Source organism: Euprymna scolopes, chromosome 46 (assembly GCF_053919585.1).
Source record: "Euprymna scolopes isolate OS-2025 chromosome 46, ASM5391958v1, whole genome shotgun sequence".
NCBI lineage: Eukaryota > Metazoa > Mollusca > Cephalopoda > Sepiida > Sepiolidae > Euprymna > Euprymna scolopes.
In genome coordinates, this window is record NC_136527.1 from 25352408 (window position 1) to 25369671 (window position 17264).

At 37.3% G+C, this 17264-nt stretch overlaps 1 long non-coding RNA gene across 1 annotated transcript; it reads left to right on the forward strand.

Moving 5' to 3' along the window:
- The first annotated feature begins 346 nt into the window (after nucleotides 1–346).
- LOC145270831 (uncharacterized) lies at nucleotides 347–17005 on the forward strand. Its single transcript, XR_013865589.1, has 2 exons — nucleotides 347–446; nucleotides 14958–17005. It is a non-coding gene; the product is annotated as an uncharacterized LOC145270831 (long non-coding RNA).
- The last annotated feature ends 259 nt before the right edge of the window (nucleotides 17006–17264 follow it).

Genomic DNA, 17264 nt, shown 5'->3' on the forward strand with positions numbered 1-17264 from the left:
CTGCACAAGCATCAGATTAATTTTAGGCTTAAATGTTTCAAACACAATAATAACAACAACAAAAAAACAAAACAGGAATCTAAAATAAATAAATAAAAATACGAAAAGGCGGCTTTAAAAACTATCAGTTTCCACCATTAAATTGCACGGGAAACGAATTAGAGAATTAATAAAGATAAAACTTGTAATCTGTTATCTCTCATGTAAATATTAAAATGTTAAATAAAATAATACTAATTTTATCCGTGATATTCACCAAATAGATCGGCTCTGTTTCGAAATGATTTCTTTTTTTATTTTTCCTCTTCAATTTTGTTTTCTGCGAACTTACTCTTCCGTTCGTCATCTTGAATGTTAAGTTGAACTTTTAAAGTTAATCATATTTGAAAAATCGTTCTTTTATAGAAGCAGATAAAGTTAATCGAAAGCAGATTATAAAACAAAACGTAAGTATTACTACATGGCGCACGTACGTTGTGTATTTTTTTTATTTTCATCTTTTTTTCATCGAATTATTATCGAATGGTTACTAAACGGCAAATACGTAATTCAATTCTTTATGTTATCAGTGGTGGACGGTGGCGATTCTGTATGCGTTTTCACATACAGAATTGATAACATTTTTCATGATTTTTGTTTTTTTAATGTCCCTGTGTCTTTATTGAAACATGAAATCAGAAAAAAACAAACAAAAACAAAAAAATGCCCGCTTTGCACTTTACTAGGTGGCCATAAGGTGGGTGCTCATTTGACATTAAATTTATAATGAAAAGTGATCCCCCACTCTTTAAAAAATAATTTTGTTATATCATGAAAACTATTTCTCTGCGCCACTTTTAAAGTATATATTCGTTTTCAGAACTCATGAAAACCTTAAAAAGTCGTCATTGTAAAGATTTTTTGAGGATTTGAAAGATTCTTGACGTAAACCAAAGCAACTTATAATTATATTTTATTTTTTTTTTCAATTTTTTAAATTTAAATGTTTTTCACTCATTCATATGTTTAAGTTAAAAAAAAAAATGCTCGATGCACGTATGGAAGCAATACCCTCCCACTGTGTATATTTTTTATTGTCATCTTTTTTAATTTTTTTCAACAAAGTCTAATGCTCAGTAATCTACCAGATTATATATATATAAAAAGAATTCAATATTTACCATTTTTAAGGTGTACTCTGTTTCTAATGCAACACTCTAGTAAATCGAACCCCCATTTTGGAAACATCAACTTTTTTAGCCAAATTTCACGAATTAAGTTTTTTTTCATGCCTATTGACATGCAGTTATTGTTTTCTCATTTTTTTTTAAATTAAATGTTTGTATTCTCGTCGAGTGGTTTCAATACGAAGGATCGATGTATTAGAAACTGTGTACACACATAAATATACCAAAGAGTTTTCCTGTTAATTTATTTGGAAATGCAGTTATCAAATTTTCTGTTCGTTTGTTTAAAAAATGCTGATAATTAAAGAAACTTATGTTGTATTTTTAAGTTCTCTCAAATAATATATTACAAACCTTACAAATAAATAACTTTGACTAAATTAAAAAAATATGATTCTTAAACAAATTAAAATATTATGGTTCTGAATTTTTTTAGATGAGGAATGATTCTTTGTATTATTTAGATTATTAAGACTACTGTTCTCATCTTGAGTGTTATTTATTGTGCAAACATTGTAAAAATAACATTAAGATGAGAACAATAGTCCAAATAATCCAAATGATACAAACAAATCACATTTTTTTCTTTCTTTATGTGTATTTTTTACATGTTGAAAAATTCTTTTTGTTTTTCCTTGAAATTCCATATTTACTTACCTGATTATGATAGTAGACTTTTACTTTAATTCTGTTTTGAAACATGATGACGACATAAAATTAAACTATTTTGTATTTTGTTAAGCATTAACTGTGATTGATGAAAATGGTCAGAGTTATTATTAATGGGGTTTTCATAAGTGGATGTAATGAATTTGTGTAATGAAAATCATAACTTACTTGGCTAGCATGTGTGTGTGTTTCAAAATGTTAGTTTTGTAACAAAAAAGAAAGGTTAAAATGACAGTTAGTTTTATTGTTGACGTGTTACTATGTATGTTGTGTTTGTTGTGTAACGGACTATTGAAGTATAATGGGGGGGGTTCACCTCAAATACACAAACGGAATGTTCAAGAAATATTATCACTACAGTCCTCTGTCTCTACTCTAATTGCCTTCTCTCCTGCCTGATCGGGGATAATCTCCCAGCACCGAGAAATGAACATCGTTTTATAGTTTCCATCTTCACGCACACACGAGATTACGCGAGAACGGACAAAATAAAAATGCTGGCCGCCATGTTTGTTCTTCCTTTTCTTTGCCTGAACTCACTCGCTGAGCACCCACGGTAAGACTTGTCTTTCTTGCTTCTAACCACATGCCTCCCTGATCTCAAGATCACATTTCATAGTCTCTCATCCACTGTGGCGGTTGCCTCTCTCTACTTGGCTCGTCCTCCTCCTGTGGCTGCACACTCCCCTCCACTGCTTCGCCCTCCACTGGTCTGATGTCGAGAATGTGCCTCAGGACTCCTTCCACCACAATGTTGTTACTAGTGTTCCTTCCAGTCACGCGACCTCTACTCCATTGTGTGGTGCAATGCGCCCCCGGTGGCTTCACCCATACCTCGTCCCCGAGTTTAATTGTCCCTGTGGCCTCTACGTCTCGGCTTGCCGGCTTGCCGGCTCCACCCTGGGATGTCTCCAGGAATATGCAAACGTTGACAGTTGCGGGACCATCTCTAATACTTGTCCCAGTTTAGGCGACATGTTATACTAGAAGACGGCTTGCTCAGGTGAGGTGCCTCCTCTTTCTGCAACTGCTTTTATGGTGCGGTGGTTTCTCTCCATGATCCTGTTGCCACTGGGTCTGTAGGCAGCTCTGAAAAATTGTTGGATCTTCCATTTCTTCAGTACTTCTATCACTGCTACTGACTTGAATGCAGTCCCATTGTCGGTTAACAACTGTTCCATGGGGCCTCGCTCCAAAAACACCTCATCAAGTATTGCTGCTATTTCATTGCCTGTTCCTCCACGTAGCTTCTTCCATAGGGCAAACGGCCCGGGCCCACAGCCAATCATGGTCAGGTAAAGTCCACCCCTGTAATGGGTGACATTGCATGCCAGTCTCTCCCAGGCCCCACTCACCTCCAATTGGCCAGCTTCATGCATGCTTGGAGCAGGATCAATCGACTGACATCTGTCGCATGTCCTGACCACTTGCCTCACTTGCTCCTTGGTGATCCCCGGGTCGACTATTTTCACTAAGTACCAAGTCCTCTCTACCCTCATATGGTGCAAATTGTGCAGTTCTCGCATGCCAACATCATCTAGATCCGGTGCAGCAACAACATCTTTCTTTGGCAATAGCCAACTCTTCTTCACTCTTGTGAGAGCATCTGCTCGGTTCTTTTCAGAAGCCACCATGTCTACACAAAGCTTCAAACAAAACTCTTGCATCAGCTCAGCCAGCCTGCGCTTCACTAACATCTCTGCAGCCCCTTTCATTTTTATCCTTTTTTGGCTTGAAATGAGAGACTTCAGCCAAACAAACACGATGGCAGAGTTTGTATTTATACAGATATCACGTAGTCCCCATTTCAAGGCCAGATTGACTCCTTTTATTGTCGCGTTTAATTCCGCCACATTGATGTGGCTAATGTCATTCTTTTTCCTCAACCAGGCTGCATCTTCTGCAACTACTCCTCCAATTTCCAAAACAACCCCTGTTGCAATGCTGCTCGCATCGCACCACACGATTCCATCCAATGTTTGCGGTACGTTCCAGGTTCCCCAGACTGGGTCTTGCCATTCTGCTTCTTTCAGGAGCTCTTCCATCATGGCGACCGTTCTTTCTCCCACCTTATTCCATCCTCGTCCTTTGCCGTGTCTCTTTATGTAGCTGCATGCTGGTCTAAGCCAGCTAGCAACAGGGTAATGTCCGATCAACTTTCCGCATATGGAAAAAAGTTCACGTCTGTTGAGCTCCTGCTTCAGTTGTGGGATCTCGTTTCCCCTGCGAAACTCTAGGCCACCTGACGCACCTCGTTTCAGTTTTAGGCCCAAAGCAGCCCCTCCGTCTAATTTTTCCGGCTCTTTGGCGACCAACCCGAACCTCTTCAAATGAGCCACCACCTCCTTGGCAGTTACCACAGTCTCATTCACCAGAATGTCGTCTATGTATGAGCTCACTACCCCATCTCCCTAATCCATTGTCTCTAGAATCTTCCTGAGGATAGTTGACATAATCTTGGGTGCCGAATTTAACCCCACTCGCGTAAGGCAGTAGGTTTTGCCTTTGTACTTGACTAACTGATATTTTCAGAGCTTCTTGGCAACATGGAGTTGCAAATAGGCATATTTTAGATCTACCAACGTAGATGCGCCATTCATCTGCCTCCATTTCCTAATGGTCTCACTGCACACATCTACGGTGTTGCCTCCCGTATGGAACTTAACATGGCCATTCAGCTCTCGGAAATCCAGGACTGGTCTTACTTTCCCTTTAGTTGTTTGCAGAATGGCCATCAACGGCAAAATGCCCGCCTCCATGTCATCCGTTCAAGGCATCAGTATCCCCTCCTCAATCCATCGGTCGACTTCTTGCTCACACTCCTTTCTCGCCCCTCCTCTAAGCGAATTTGTGTAGCACGCCACCCTGTTTGTCAGCGATGGCGCTTGATGTTTCCATGCCCACTCCACCGTCCACTGCCCTCTGTCGAATTCGTCTCGGAAGTCCTGATCTTTGATTGACGATTTTCTTTCCTCCCGGTCTTGTTGATCCCTCTAGGGGCTTGCTCCGTCACCGTGCACTCAGCTAGTCCGAACCTCACATTGTTACATGTGATGGTAACACCTCCAAGGCGGCATATAACATCCATTCCAATGATGGCTTGGATGTCAGGCACCAGGCGATCAGTGACAATTGCATGGACCCTCATCTGACCGTCGTTCAGCAATATCAATAGTGACGGTCTTCCTCCCTCGACACTTCACTCGCAACCCATTGAATGCCACTACTTCACCCTTCCCTTTCCATCTTCCGACCAGGGTAGTGTGCACCATGGTAGTGGTGCAGCCAGTGTCAATCAGGGCCATAACTTCCCGTCCTTCCACCACAATCTTCTGTTTGGACATTGCAAGAACTTCCTGCAGTCTCTTCTCATGTGTGGTCCCCCGCATTCGAAGCATGCCATCCCCCGGTTTGACAGATTCCTGCCCACATCCTGCTGTACCGTTGCTGTTGTTCCTCCAAGCTCCGTGGGCTGAGTGCTCACCAAGATTTTTGCGGTTTTAAGCAGCTCACTCACATCCAGCGTCTCCACTCCTGGGACCTGCTGCAATCTTTTCGATATATCTTCCAGGAACCCGGTAACAAAAGTCATCTTGACTACGTGACTCGTGGCGTGTCCCCTGATGCCCGACAACGCAACCAATCTCCTTATCTCATTTGCGTAGACATCAACAGATTCACCAGTCCACCTCTTCTCTTTCAACTTATTAAAGGCCTCGAAAGGCCCCTCTGCAAAAGCTTTGATCAGTCGACCCTTGATGGCGTCCATGTCACCCTGTTCCTGCTCGCTGAGCTCCAAATAGAGGGCCAGTGCGTCCCCTTCTAGAAACAGTGGTATTACTGCGGCCACATCATCCAGCCTCTGAATCCTTGCTACAAGGTCCAATTTTTTAAGCCACGCCACCACATCACCATTGCCATTAAAAGGCTTAATCATGTGGCTTAAGCCTGCGTTGGCCACTGCCGAAATAGCTTGAAGTATAATGGGGGGGTCACCTCAAATACACAAACGGAAGGTTCAAGAAAGATTATCGCTACAGTCCTCTGTCTCTACTCTCATTGCCTTCTCTCCTGCCTGATCGGGAATAATCACCCAGCACCGAGAAATGAACATCGTTTTATAGTTTCCATCTTCACGCACACACGAGATTATGCGAGAACGGACGAAATAAAAATGCTGGCCGCCATGTTTGTTCTTTCTTTTCTTCGCCTGAACTCACTCGCTGAGCACCTACGGTAAGACTTGTCTTTCTTGCTTCTAACCACACTATGTATGTTGTGTTTGTTGTGTAACGGACAATTCATCAGATCTTTAATGTCTATTGTAGATGCGCATGATTCTTCTGGGTGTCAATGTGTGCTTGCATGTCAACATATTTACATATATAACATAACATGACGTCATACCTGTTCATGCTAATTCTGATAGGTTTGTCATACATCCTTGGGGAGCTTGAATCTGTTTAAAGGAACGCTTTAAGACAGTACCCAGGACGGTGTAGGATTTCATATCTTTGGATTGGGGATTTCCTCTATGCTTCCATTTTGAGACTTCTCCTTCACAAGGGTTACACATTTAATCCCATCTGTCTTTATCGGCGTCTGTAATCCAACGTCAGCTATGATTGCACAAACTAGAACACATAACATGTCATCGAAAATGACTTAAAATCTCTGTTGTCAACTCATCACTAGATAGGTAATTATATAGACAGATAGATACAGAGATAATTAGATAAACAGATAGATCCACAAATAATTTTCTGCTTCTGCCTTGTTATTCTTTAACAGACGGCCACTTGTGCAATACAGACTCACTATTTCTATGCAAATGAAATGGGTGAATAAAAACGTTTGTGAAACAAACAGAACAAGTTGGATAAAGGCGTGCTATGTGTGTAGTCATGTGCAAGTCAACTTGAAAGAGTGTCGTGAATTTTGGAGTTGGAAGTTTTTACAATAGAGTGTCGAGTTTTGGGGTTTGATGTTTTGACAACAGTTTCAAGTTTTAAAGTTGCAAGTTTTTGATGGCATTGTATCGAATTTACCCGAGAAATTATTGGTTTAACCATAATTTGATAATTTATATTTATCTGCTAAAAGGATTGTAGTATAGAAAGTCTCATTCTAAAATTAAAGACAACTTTATTAATTTTATTCGTTAGTAAAAATGTAGAAAATAAGAAAAGGATTGTAGAATGAGTCCATGTTTCAACCAATCAAGCAATTAAATGTGATAGATGAAAAGTTTAGAGTTTTTATTAATGAGGCTTTCATAAGTGGATGTTCTCAATTTGTGTAGGGAAAATTGTAACTGACTTGGCTAGTATGTGTGTGTACTTCGAAGAGTTGGTAGTGTAACAAAAAATAAAGGAAAGCTAAAATGGCAAAACTGATGGTTTTATTGTTGATGGTCAATTGTGCAATGCAGACTGTCGCCATTTCTATGCCAATGAAACAGGGAAATTAGTAAGAAGAATCACCATTCAGTGTGTTATCAGTCCAAGAGCTGGAATGGAAGAGAGGATTGCCAATGTTTAATCGTTTTATGAATGTTGTCATCTGCTCAGCTTGCCTGAGAAATGGCCTTTTATTTGGTAAACTAGAAAGGAAGTTGACTGCTAGCAGCAATCAGCACAGCTTATAAACCAGAAATTCAAAATCTCAAACTGTCAGGTGTCGGTGCTGCTGCTATAGAAATAATGGTTTCCACCTAGACTTGATATGCTGCTTTTTGTTATGGCTCAGTAATAAAGCAACTGCCACAGTCACTGGGATCTTGGTTTCGAATTTCACTGATCATTTATAGAGATGAAAGCATTTAATGTGGCTCTTACACTCGAACAGTGTTATTACATTTCAAAAACTCAGACAATTGCTTTCTTTTTGCATTAAGTTAAAATTAATTTATTTTGTCTTTCTCATAATCTGTTTTTTTATTTTTAAATGTAAAAAAGAAGAAAAGGATTGGCTGTAGAATGGGTCCATGTGTGCAACTGACTTGGCTAGCATGTGTGTGTGTACTTCGAAGAGTTGGTAGTGTAACAAAAAATAAAGAAAAGCTAAAATGGCAAAACTGATGGTTTTATTGTTGATGGTCAATTGTGCAATGCAGACTGTCGCCATTTCTATGCCAATGAAACAGGGAAATTAGTTAGTAGAATCACCATTCAGTGTGTTATCAGTACCAGGAAAGAAAGAGAGTTGCCATTCATTAACCCTTTTATGAATGTTTTCATTTCTGTATTTGTCATGTGCTCAGTTTGCCTGAGAAATGGCCTTTTAATGTGTAACCAAAATTCAAAATCTCAAACTATGAGGTGTCAGTGCTGCTGCTATAGAAATTATGGTTTCCACCAAGCCTTGAGGTGCTCCTTTTGGGTTATGGCTTAGTAATAGAGCAACTGGCACAGTCACTGGGATCTTGGTTTCAAATCTCAGATCATTTATAGAGATGAGAATATTTAATGTAACTCTTACACTCGAACAGTGTTTTATAAGTGCATACAAAAGAATTTACTCCAGTAATTTCCAATAACACACTTTACTGTGTTTCAAAATATCACTTTGGTGTCGAACATGTCCCTCAGAAATGCCCTTTCATGCATGTGTCTTTTTCATCACCTTCCTTTCCATTTATTTCGAACATGCACCGCATTTGCTCTTCAACTGCAGATGAGTCAAAACTCGTCCAATAATAGAGCAACTGGCACAGTCACTGTGATCTTGGTTTCGAATCTCACTGACCATTTATAGAGATAAGAGTATTTAATGTGGCTCTTACACTCGAACAGTGTTATTACATTTCAAAAACTCAGACATGCTGCAGATGAGTCAAAACTCATCCAATTGCTTTTTGCATCAAGTTAAAATTAATTTCTTTTGTCTTTCTCATAATCTGTTTTTTATTTTTTTTTAATCATGCATGGAATGAACCTGAGAAAGGAATATTCTTTTAAAAACAGAAAATAGATCTTACCCAACCTAAACAATTCCATCTCACTTGTTCCTCTTCCCCACTTCCAAACACTGAATCTACTTCCGGCCTTTCTAAATGAATCCAAATAACGTCTTTGACATCTACAAATGATGAAAATAGGGGATAACTTGTGTCCAAAATATATGCAATTTTCGATGTTATGCTCTGTGTCATGATTCTTCTCTTCATCGCCAGACTCCTCATCTGGTATTTCCCATTCATGTCGACTCCTCCATATTAAGATAGCAGCTTCTTCTGTGGCTGGATTGTTATCCAACTCATGTGCTCTGTCTTAATGGTCTTTCCATGCTGGGGATTTCCCATTCCTTGATTGACATTGCCCACAAATGTTACGCATACACGTTTGTCATAGAGCCCATCAACTGGTACTTAATCCAATATGAGACTGGGCCTGTTTTTCTATAACCACATAATATGGTTCCAACATACATATAGCGTTCCCTGCCTCTGGTGGTTCTTATGATAAACAAGGTTTTCAATCTTAAAATCTATGGACTTTGTTTTCTTATCAGAGTCCTCTATCATTTTTTCATAGTTTTCCGAATGTTATCCCTTACCAAAGTAAAGGATTGATGCATATCTTTTAGAGCGATCTCGTGTTGCTCGTCCCCATAGCATACTCTACACGGCATTAATATATTATCCAATGGCAGGATCACGTCTTTGTTGTAGACCAAGAAGTATGGTGAGAATTTCATTATTTCGCTCACATGGAATCTGACAGTCGCCAACATTTGGTTTATGTATAAATGCCATGACTGTTCATTGTTCGCTAAAATGTCATACATCATCCTATGAAATCTTTCTATTTTCCGTTACTTTAGGGGAAATAAAATGATGTGGTCACATGATGTATGTTGAGGTCCTCTCATGCCTTCTTCATCACTTTGTTAACATTTTTGGACCCATTATCTCTAAACAACTGCAGGGGTACCCTGAATCTTGAGAAAATCTCATCCAACTACAAATGTCCCACCATTTCTGCCTTCTTATTAAGGATCACAAAAGCCTCTGGCCAACCACTATACATATCGATGAAAATCACTATGTACTAGTTACCTGAAAGTGTAGGGTAGGGCCTGGAAATATCCAATATCAGTTTTGCAAAAAGAAAACGAGGCAAACCACACTTCTGCATTTGTAGTGGTTGCTTTCTCAGGTTTCTGGTTTGGCATGAAATATATTTGCCTACGTATTCATTCACCTCCTTAAATGAACACGGACAGAAATACTTTCACTTATTGGCGTAAAATATCTTTTCCACGCCCATGTGACCATTATTGTCATCGTACTGCACAAACAGTCTTTTTCTATGATGCGACGGTACATATAACCTTATCAATAGTTTGTCGTTGAGTTTCGACATCATCTCGTCTTTCACTATGAATTATTTTTGTTCCATTATAGATGATTTACCCTTCTTCAGTCGCATCTTTAAATCAAAAAATTTCCCTATCTGCCTCTTGAATCTACACTCGAAATCATAGAACATTCGGACGATCCTGATGAACACTCAAGCCTTTTATATGACGCAAACTGTTTTGGCTCCAAATGATTCAATTTTATCATTAACTTTATGTGATAACTAGTAAATTGGTTTTTCAGCCTCTTTGCTCTTCCTTTAATCATATGACAATTTGCGACAGATATTCCCCAAATACATGATTGGATGCATCTGTGTACAGCCAGTTTTCCTTTTCAGGATCAAAATATGCCAATATAACCATATCTGCAAACTTCGTTTTTAGGCAAACATTAAAGGCAAACAAAACTTTTTGATAAATCATTGATAATATTACATTATGTTGAAGAAATCTCTAATTTTATCGATTTGACTTTGTTAAGGTCTGGCTCTATACCCTGTTCACTTACTTTGAACCACAGATACTGTACTTCTCTCCTAGAAATCTCACACATTATGGCTTTTAACCTAAGGTTGTGCTTATGTAAATTGGCTTGTACCCTATCTATGTGATCTAAGTGACTTTCCATCGTATCTGAGAAAATTAAATAAATTGCATAAACTGGCTAGTACCCTATTTATATGTTCGTATCTGAGAATCTTAAAATATCATCCAAATACGGTAATGTATAATCTTGCTGTACCTGTATAACTATGGACATTAATTCCGGGAAGACCTTGGATGCATTTGCAAGTCTGAGTGGCATCAGGTTAAACTGAAATAAACCCTGGTGGTAGGTGAACGCAGCTTTTATTTTATTGTCCTTACTTAATTTAAGCTGCTATTACCCTGACTTTAGATCTATTTTTGAGAAATATTTTGCTGGCCCAAGCAAGGCTAGTACATCGTCAATAACCAGTAATGCTCAGGCATACTTCTTTGTGACTTTGTTTAAAGCCCGGAAATATACACAAAATCTTTTCCACTAACACTAATAGAAAACTCCACGGGCTATTCCATGTCTCAATGACACATGTCCGCATCATTTTGTCTATTCTGTAAGTCTACCAACTTTTATTGCTTTAGTGGTTTTCAATACGGGCGTCTCAGTATGAGTTCGTGCCTTCCAATATTGATACGCTTCTCCAGCGTATCGGTTCTGTCCAAGAAAAATCTCTATTCTACTTCAGCAACATATCAACTTCCAACTTGAATTCTTGAGGTATTTTTATTCCCTTCAAATTTTTTTCTCTTTTGTCCATCATTCATGGTAATCTCGATAATGTTACCAGTCACACTACACTTAGTTATTTTGCAGCTCCCTCTCAAGTATGTATGCAGATGCTGGTGTTTTAATGTAATTTTCTGTGCTAACTGAACTATTGATGTAATATAGACATCATCTTCCAGGGCGATATACTCATCAAATAGTCTTATTGCTTCTAAATCAAAGTACATCTTAACCCATTTTTCTTTAGTTGTGGTATAGTATGACACTTGTACTGAGATTCTCTGTAACAAAGAAGTCCTCGTGGATAGACTGACTTCCTATTCCTAATCTTAATCGACGAATCCCTTCTAGAATTAATTGGCACCCATTAGCTGTTCTTAAACTAATGTTTTTATCGCATAGTTATGTCTCTGTCTGAGTGCTTTAAAAAATGTATTACTGACACCTCTGCTCCCTTATCCACCAGACCTCTATAATTATTTCCCTGAATTCTTATTGAAAAGGAATTTGATGCGCCCATATTACCAACTATGTGCATTGATGCCCTTGTTCTGTTTATAAGGCATCAAAGGAATGGAGCGCCCTTGTTTCCTTGGATATGCTTCCTGCAGAATCTCTGTATATGGCCCAGCTCGCCACAATAACTAATATCTAATTATCTACCTGCCTATTTACTTCTCTTTACTTCATGTACTAGTCACTTACTCCTCTTTTATGTCTCCATATCTTTGGGGACTGGCTGGACCCATAGCCTCAACTAGAATCCACTGTCTCATGTGAAAAACCTCCATGGGATTTTCTTCATACTCCTTCCTTATGTCGAGCCAGATCTTCCATTTAACTTTTGCTAGGGCCTTCTGACATTTTTCCTCATCCACTACTCCGGTCACCCTGAAATACCACAAGGTATCAATAATCCACCTCCTTTTTTCCACTGTCTCTTTTATTTCCCAACAGCACTATTTTCCTAAAAAGAGATCTCCCTCTTATTTTTATTGTTACTGACACCACTGCCTTATTTTTCAATAGTGAACTCAATCCCTGCACAAAATTTGAAAACAGATACTACTCCATTATAACAACAAAGTGCTACTGACGAAAGAACAAAATAATAATACCACTCCAAATCAAACTCTTGTCTCTTATTTTCCAAGTCATCTCATGCCACATGGGGTTTGCATCATTAAAAGACTCTAATAACACTCTATTTATCTTTAAATATGTAGCCAGTATAACAGTTCAATCCCCACAATCTATAATGTAAAGAAACTGTCTGTTTCCTAAAACACCGAGCAAAATCAACACATACAAATAAAAATATACTAATATACTAATAACAATACATATTCAAATGAGGTGGAAAGCTTAAGAAAAACTCTCCACCAGAAAGCAAGATAGTCAAATCTCTTCTGAATACTGCCATTATGTTATATGAATAAAAGTTTGTATATCATATACAAAGGACATGGCAGAAAAAATGAAAGAATTTGTAATTTTTAAAACGTCAGGTTAGTATTAAAGAGTGCATGTCAAATGGTTTATGGAAAAATCATGACAAAGAGATTCCACGTAAATGTTGAAAGTTATACAAATGTAATCCATGTCACTCACTTACAGTAAGATTAAAAAAACATTGAAGAGATTGAAAAACCAGTTATGGCAGAATATATGATTTAAAAGGCAAACCATCTACCCTTATGGTATGAAGTAAAAATTATAAATTGAGAAGATCAATAAAGAGTAATCTGGCTTAAGGAATCGATATATATTCTGGGTGATGATCAATTACTAAGCCTAGTATAGTATTTAACATGATATGGGAACAATTAATTATAAATAATATAGTAATAAGCAGTAAAAGTTTCTATAAACTCTTCCGATACTACAATCTAAAAGGTTATGGAAACAAAAAGCTACATTCTAAAGATTTATTTTTAAAATTTACATTTTATGAAATTAGGCTTTTTACACATGATTAAAATTATAAGACCAGAGACAAAAATTCTATTAAATTGTAAAAAAGTGTATGAAAACATTAAACAATAAAACTTAATAATGAGTTCTACCTCCACTGCTTTTGATGACTTCAAAAATTTTGGGGGGCATGTTAAAAATAAGGATTTCCATTAAGGTGCGAGGGATCCTGCTCCAGTTTCTGAAGATGGCTTCACGAAGTTCATTTTTCTTGAATATTGTCTGCCGTTTCGATAAACCTCGTTTTTCATCCATCCTTAAACATTTTCAATTGGGTTCAAGTCTGGTGAGCATGAAGGATGTCCCAAGAGATGGACTCCACTTTCTTGTAGAACGTTCAAGGTCCGTCTTGCATTGTGGACTGCAGCATTAACCTATTGGAATAACCATCCATCCCCACACAAATGATGTCCCTCCGTCATCAAAGATGCTTTTTGTAGCACGCTAATATAACCAGCTGTTGTCTGACGATCCTGCACCATCTGGAGTTCCCTCTTATCATCTGTAAGAAAAGGAACCTCATACCATTATGGACCCTCTACCACTATGATGCGTGGAAAAAATTTCAAAAGACATGCTTTTGTCATGTCAATATCGCTGTAACTCATAAGGACCATCTAAATTGAATTTTTCTCATTAGAAAACAAGACTGTCTTCCACTTCTCAACGTCCCAGATTTGGTATTCCCAACCAAATCTTAAGCGTTCCACTTTGTGACGTGGAAGCAATAGAGGAATTTGTTTACACTTTTTATTTACCATGCCTTTTAGTTGTAAGTGTCGTCTGATTGGACTGTAATCAGCATCTGTAACCGACTTAATTTGACTAGAAGAAAGTCCTCTGTCATTCATAACAACCTGTCTGATTTTCCTACTCAATGCAGGAGAAATTTTGGGGGCCTACCAAAGGATTTTGCTTTTCCATAATTCTCAATGTTCTTTAGAAAGTTGACAATAACAGTTGCACTGCGATATACCTTAACTGCTATCACTTGCTGTGACAAACTTTGCTTATGGAATCCTAGAATTCGAGGGCAGTCAACTTCGGTGAGTTTTCTTGGTTTAGGCATGGTAACACCTTTACACAGTGATTGCTAATCTCTAACTGAACTAAAAACATTAGAAGTACCATAAATCTAAGAATTTAAACCCTTGGTCTTATAATTTTGATCTTATGTAAAAAACCTAATTTAATAAAACTGCAGATTTTAAATAACATTTTTGGAATTCACCTTTTTGTTTCCACAACCTTTTATATTGTAGTATTAGTAACATTAAGTTAGAAGAGTTTAAAATCTATCCTTAAAAAAGTGCTATGGTTAGAGTACTTGGTAAAAATCAGTTGTAAGTTAAATACTCCTGAATGCTGAAGTTTCAATCTTTAGTGATATTGAAAATAAAATTTCAAATTACATAGGATGCTACTTCAAATTACATAGGACGCTATATATATTTTAATAAAAATGAAATTTTATCACAAAATTTTATTTTTTCAAATTTATTGTATATTTTCAGAATTTGCAACACTGAAAAGAAATCCATTAAGAGATCAGAAGACCTTTTCTTCCTTGGTTACGTAACAGTTTTAATTCCTTCAAATATATTTTTAGAATTATTAGCGTGCTTTTTCTCATATACTCAACTCAATATACTTTTTGTGGAATGCAATCAAACATGGGAGATAAACTACATTCTTGTGAAATATGTGGTTCTTCTTTTGCAAGGAAGTTAACTTTATTGAATCATATGAAAACACATATGGGAGAGAAACCACATTCTTGTGAAGTATGTGGTTCTTCTTTTGCACGGAAGTCTCATCTATTGCAGCATATGAAAACACATACGGGAGAGAAACACCATTCTTGTGAAGTATGTGGTTCTTCTTTTGTGCAGAAGTCAAATTTGTTGCATCATATGAAAACACATACGGTAGAGAAACCACATTGTTGTGAAGTATGTGGTTGTTCTTTTGCGCGGAAGTCAAATTTGTTGAGACATACGAAAACACATACGGGAGAGAAACCACATTCTTGTGAAGTATGTGGTTCTTCTTTTGCACATAAATCAACTTTGTTGAATCATATGAAAACACATACGGGAGACAAACCACATTCTTGTGAAGTATGTGGTTCTTCTTTTGCACATGAATCAACTTTGTTGAATCATATGAAAACACATACGGGAGAGAAACCACATTCTTGTGAAGTATGTGGTTCTTCTTTTGCATGGAGGTCAAGTTTGTTGAATCATATGAAAACACATATGGGAGAGAAACCTCATTCCTGTGAAGTATGTGGTTCTTCATTTGCATGGAAGTCAACTTTGTTGAATCATATGAAAACACATACAGGAGAGAAACCACATTCTTGTTCAGTATGTGGTTCTTCTTTTGCGCAGAAGTCAAATTTGTTGAGTCATATGAAAACACATACGGGAGAGAAACCACATTCTTGTGAAGTATGTGGTTCTTCATTTGCATGGAAGTCATGTTTGCTGAGTCATATGAAAACACATACGGGAGAGAAACCACATTCCTGTGAAGTATGTGGTTCTTCATTTGCATGGAAGTCAACTTTTTTGACTCATATGAAAACACATACAGGAGAGAAACCACATTATTGTGAAGTATGTGCTTCAGGTTTTGCACGGAAGTCAAATTTGTTGCGTCATATGAAAACACACATGGGAGAGAAACCACATTCTTGTGAAATATGTGGTTCTTCTTTTGCGCAGAAATCAAATTTGTTGACTCATATAAAAACACATACAGGAGAAAAACCACATTCTTGTGAAATATGTGGTTCTTCTTTTGCACGGAAGTCACATTTGTTGAGTCATATGAAAAAACATACGTGGGAGCAACGACATGCTCGTGAAGTATGTGGCTCTTCTTTTGCACATGAATCAAATTTGTTGAATCATATGAAAACACATACGGCAGACAAACCACATTTTTGTTAAATATGTGGTTCTTATTTTCCTTGGAAGTCAACATTGTTGAATTGTAGGAAAACACATACAGGAGAGAAACCATATTCTTGTGAAGTATGTGGTTCTTGTCAAGTTTGTTGACTCATGAAAACACATACGGGAAAAGAATTAAGCATTCAATGTAGCAGCAAGTCCTGGAAGAACAGTTGGAAAGTACTTATATACAATACATTACTATCATGTAATCCCTACAACCACCTATCTAAGAAATGCTGCTGTGAAACCTTACATACTTATCTATATAAATAAAATAGTGCATGTGTGTAATATCTAACAGGTAAACCCTTAAACCACTGGTCACATAACACTGAAATTCTCAGGAAATAATATTCATGCACCAAGGATGGTTTATAGTGAGTTATATCTTTGTTTACATACATGAATAACGTGTAGACATTGGCAGAATTTACACTTATAAAATGTACATTAACCACTAGCCGACATTATTTGCGTTTATGCACACAATAGAGAAAACAATATTAAACTGGAACGCTAGATATTTTGACTTGATTCTAGCTGATGACAATTCATTTTTTTATGTCTTTGTATTAAAAAATGAAATAATACGTAAATTTTACTCATGGTTTTTTAATTTGTAAAGACAAACCTATATTTCTTTTAAGATTTCATATTTATTTTATTTCAAAAATATTTTAAGGCAGAGGGGATCGAAAATAACACGGAATATCGACTGTGCTGAAATAATATTATTTAGTAAGCCATTCTTAATATGTGGAGGGGAAGGTATTTTTCAACTATTCTGTACTTTCATCTAACAATTTATTAAATAAGAAACATGTATATGGAATACGAACTGTGTTGAAGTAATAA